The following is a 5,241-nucleotide window of genomic DNA, read 5'->3' as shown; positions in this document are numbered from 1 at the left end:
TTGCTTTTATCCACGCATCCCCCAACGTTCTCATGAAACGGACGTCATCGGAATCGGTTTTTGGGGAGCTCAATAATGAAACGGTGACTGGAATCCGAATGGGAATCATTGTGAATCGGTTTGATTAAAAAAACATTAATTCATTTAAAAAATAAACAAAATTCGAAAAATATCAGAAAGTTCGAAAAATAAAAAATAATTAATGTGAAAGTTTTTAACACTTAAAAACAAACGATAATAGAAAAATGGCATACAATCATTATTGAACAAATATTTTCGTACATTACACAAAGTCAATCGAAATCAATGTACATTGTTGTATTCTTAAAATTTGACTCGCAAAAAATCAGAAAAAAAAGGAGCACGCCTTACAAGTTACAAGTTACAACCATTGGTACACGTTCAATCACCTAAAGGAGGTTGGCACAACGGAATTGAATAGAAATTGGCAAGCCAACTATTTCCACTTCAAATTCCCAGGGTGGGTGGAGGGTTTGGTTTTTTTTCATGCAGTTAGTCAAACCCTGCTGACCCGAATTTCAAAGAAGAAGCAGCGACCCACCCCTCCCACCATGGTCTCATAACTCGGGTGATTGGCCAACTTGGAGGGCATCAATCTTCTTCCTTCTTCATGTCTCTACGCTTATGACTAAAACGTCTAGGGCATAGTTGACAAACTTGTCGTGACTTGGGAATCACCCGATTAAGCTCGCATTGCCTACAAATATGGCCACAAGTCAAGGTTAGCCCAACTCGCATTGATTCATCCGTGACTCGACCTGACTCAACGCTGAAGGGCATGACTCTTTAGTTACGGTGATTTAGATTATCGTTATTTGAATACTCAACTAAGTCAATGAGTCAACTGGCCGAGTTGATGAAGGGCCATCGATGCACATGTTGAAGTGTGGCGAGCATGGGCTATTGACACACATATTGAAGTGTGGTGAGGGTGATATCTTGAGACACCAAAGCAGGCCCTGTGCCCACCCCCCCGCGAGGGATGAGAGGGTGGGTGGAGGGTTGGTTTTTTTCATGCAGTTAGTCAAACCCTGCTGACCCAAATTTCAAAGAAGAAGCAGCGACCCACCCCTCCCACCATGGTCTCATAAGAATGTCAAGGGCCAACTTGGAGGGCATCCATCTTCTTCCTCCTTCATGTATATGCTTATGACTAAAACGTCTAGGGCATAGTTGACAAACTTGTCGGGCTGACTCGGGTGATTGGCCAACTTGGAGGGCATCAATCTTCTTCCTTCTTCATGTCTACGCTTATGACTAAAACGTCTAGGGCATAGTTGACAAACTTGTCGTGACTCGGGAATCACACGATTAAGCTCGCATTGCCTACAAATATGGCCACAAGTCAAGGTTAGCCCAACTCGCATTGATTCATCCGTGACTCGACCTGACTCAACGTTGAAGGGCATGACTCTTTAGTTACGGTGATTTAGATTATGGTTATTTGAATACTCAACTAAGTCAATGAGTCAATTGGCCGAGTTGATGAGTCAATTCACTGACCCAGTGACTCGGTCATCTACTGATCCGAGTTCGAATCACAGACTTGCCAACTATGGTCTAGGGTCTAGATCATCACCACCAGTAGCGGAGCTACAGTGTGACTAGTGTGGGCCTATGCCCATGCCAACCCTTGAAATCTTTTATTATAATTAATTAAGTTGGACTTGGGTAGGTCCACCTACATGTGGTGCTTGCATCAGACCTAAGTTAGTGCCCCCTACTGCAAGCACTCAGCCTACTAAGCCAGAGACTCGTCATGCCCTTCAGCTCAAAATTTTTTAGCCCCACCACGGATAGCCACTACCTACCACCAACATAACAGGATGAAGGAGCCTGCCTGTTTCATCCCTCAAACCCACCAGATGATGTCGTCCTTTATTCCAACCAGTCAGTTTCCTCCTCCTCGAGCTGACATTCCCCCATCTTCAGCTTCACACCTTGCCGATCAGCTGTGCTCCTTTTTGTTCGATGAAAGTGCATTAGTCTAAAAAAATTTTGAAGGCAAAATTGGACATATCAAGTTGAATCTCCCGATTTTGCCTCCATTCAAACAAATAATCAAGGAGTCGACTCGATTCGAATTGCCCATTTTAGGCTGATTCAAGTACAAATAAACAACTGCAGCCAACTCAGGCTGGACTCGAACTTGCTCCAGCCGGCTGAACTTGAGGTTGATTCGTTTATTAAACAAGTATTGTTGAACTTAAATGTAAGGTTGACCCGTTAAATGAGTCAAGTTCGAGTCCGACTTATAGGCAGTCAGCTCATTTGCACTCGACTTTTGGGTTTTCATTTTATGGATTAGGCTGTGTTTGATGCACAAGCAGTCTTTTGTGTGGTAAAGCTTACAAAAAATCTGCAGGAAAAATGTACGGTAAGAAAACCGAGATAAGGAAAGGAAAAGAGCGTTCCAAAAGGAGGAAGAAAGAGGGACAAACTTGAGGTAGGACATGAGTCATTTGTCAGAACATGCAAGCGCTACCTCTTATTGTTGAATGCTGAGAGACAATTACCAACATGTTTTAACTACAGAAAAGGCCATTAATGCTGTTAGGAGTGGAGTTAAGGGAGGGATTACATGGGCCCTGACCCTAGTTCAATTTTTTTTTTTAATTTACATGTAAATTTTAAGAAATTTTTACTTGTCCTATATAAAACTTTTGAAAAATAATATTTCGGCCCATATCAAAATTTAGAAACTTTAATTTGGTCCTCCTCATGAAAATTTTTTGGCTCTGTCCTTGATGCTGTTGTGACCCAGTGGAAGAACCCCATCTTATAGACTATTGCCACCACTCCCCTATCTCAGGGTGGTTTAGGGATTCCAGACATCAAAATAAAAAATATGGCTTATTTGCTCAAATGGACATCTCTTTTTAAGTCAGATGAATATTGGCCTTCCTATTCACTACTAAATATGGAATCTCCAACTTATTCTAGCAAGGTAATCACCAAATATTTGTAAAGCATGGATTTTCAGATCTCATACTTTACGATCTCAACCAGCAGCCGCTGCATAATCGCTGTAATTGAGCATTGATCTGGCAACTTAGCGTCTATCAAAAAAATACATGGCCCTCCTCAAACAGACTGTATGCTTGCATACATTGTTCATATGCAAAGAAGACAAATATAGGAGAATATTAAGCAAAGTGGATGCAAAAACCAAGTGGATGTCTATTGTATTTAAATAGTGAGGAGACTGCGGAGCATATGTTTTGGAATTGCTCTTTCATGCAACATATCATCTCATCCACATAAAACAGACTAAAAGTAGTAGTCAGCACCAATTCCTTGTTTTGTAACTTTATAAGAGGTCCGCTCCTATTAAGGCAGCATAAGACATGGATGTTTTTTTTATTGAAGTGGATGTTTTTTTATTGGCAGCATTTGGGAGTCTCACAATATTGCTATTTACAAAAGCAAATCTGCACACCAAGTTGTTGTTAAAAAAGGGTCCAATATAAAATGCCAACATGTACCAAAATCAAATATAAAGGTTAAAATTTGCTCGATCTACACTTTTTGCTTTTCTATTTTCAGTTATGTAATACTTTGTTGTATGTTTTTATTGGCCCACCTTTAGTGCCCGAATCTTTTTTGGAATCTGGATATCCTTTCTTTCTCTCCAAGGTCTGAAGTTGTCAAATGTTTGTTGGTGACTTGATGCTGGTACCTCTCCCTCCTCAGTAGTCACTACAACAAGGATGTTTAAACCACTCACCATGACTTTTCTCGAGGACCTGAGATCTGCTCGTGAATACCAAACCCTTTAGTCAGATATGAAATCCATAGATTTAGCGTCTGACATGGATTTCAAAATTGTGGATCATAGGTCCACTGTTTGTTAGAAGCTTGGATTTGTGAAAGATCTAATCCCCATATCAATCAGAATTTTATTGCATAGAAAATGACACGTTATCTACAATTTTGTAGTGACTCTTAAAACAAAATTATCCAATAATGTTCTTTTGCTATTATAATAAAATGTGAAAGTGGTTCTCTCCATAAAAGTTGGTTTGATTCTCTCCAACCTTAGATTTTTGGTGATTTGATATCTTGCAATGTAAAATGCTGGACTTTCATCTCAGAAGTTCAAAGTGAGGATTTTAAATTCCTTATTGAAAAATATAAGTAATTATGATTGAGGACTCTATGTCCACTCCTTGTAATCATCAAGGATCCTACGTTGGTGCTTGCAGAGATGCTTCTATCAACAAAATAAAACATATCGGAAGAATCAAAGTGTTCAAATCAGAGGGGGTTGGAAAGTAGTGTAAACAATAACTGCTACAAGATTTGCCAATCAGATTCACCAATTTTCGGCATCTAGATTGATTTACTTGGCTTTTTGCATAATTTACCATTCACACTCACCAATTGCAGCTTGTTTCATACCCTCCTTGCATTTTTGTATGTCAAATAACATTCCTTGAAGGTTGCAACCTTCAAGCTCCCAAATTGTATATATTTTTTAAAACCATGAAAAATGATATGCTAAGAACTAAGCAAGTTAAAAGTACCTAAAACTATTTCCCATCCAAGTAGGCTATATGTTAGATGGGCAACAGGCAACCCCCTCTTAGGGGGCCTTTATGGGCTATGTCTGCCACTATGCTACATTGCTCCTCCCATAAATTAGTTCTCATTTGAACTGATGTGGCCATAAATAGAAAGATGTAACATGGACTTCAGCCTCTACCATGGAGCAATGTATCCTTTGATGCTCCATGAACGATCATTATAAAGATGCAAATGTCCTTCCCATCTTGCCGGATGAGACTTTCATTACAAAGATATAAATGTCCTTGAATAAGTAGACGTTAAATGGTCTGTGCAGCCATACAAGGATGCAATCTCCATTCATTAGGGAGAAACAGATAAAACCCTTTTAAAATTCTTCAACCAACCATGACCCTCAAGCTACAAATCCTTGCAAAACCCTCATCAGCAGATGCCTCAAGTCTTCACCAAAATTGAAGAATCACGGGTATGGTAGTACCTTGGACAATCACACAAATCCACACATTTTCAGTGCTCACTCTAGCTTGCCATTGTTGGCTACCTTGATTTTGTGGGCATGTTCCATGGTGCCTCCTTATCACTCACGTAGTCTCATGATTGTGGTGAGTTTTATTTACATTTGTTTGTCCTCTAATCTCTATCTGCTGTTGCTATGAGAGTACTTCATCTGGTTTTACTATGGAAATAAAAAAG

This window comes from Nymphaea colorata, chromosome 5 (assembly GCF_008831285.2).
Source record: "Nymphaea colorata isolate Beijing-Zhang1983 chromosome 5, ASM883128v2, whole genome shotgun sequence".
Classification (NCBI taxonomy): domain Eukaryota; kingdom Viridiplantae; phylum Streptophyta; class Magnoliopsida; order Nymphaeales; family Nymphaeaceae; genus Nymphaea; species Nymphaea colorata.
Note: the sequence above shows the minus strand (reverse complement) of the source record.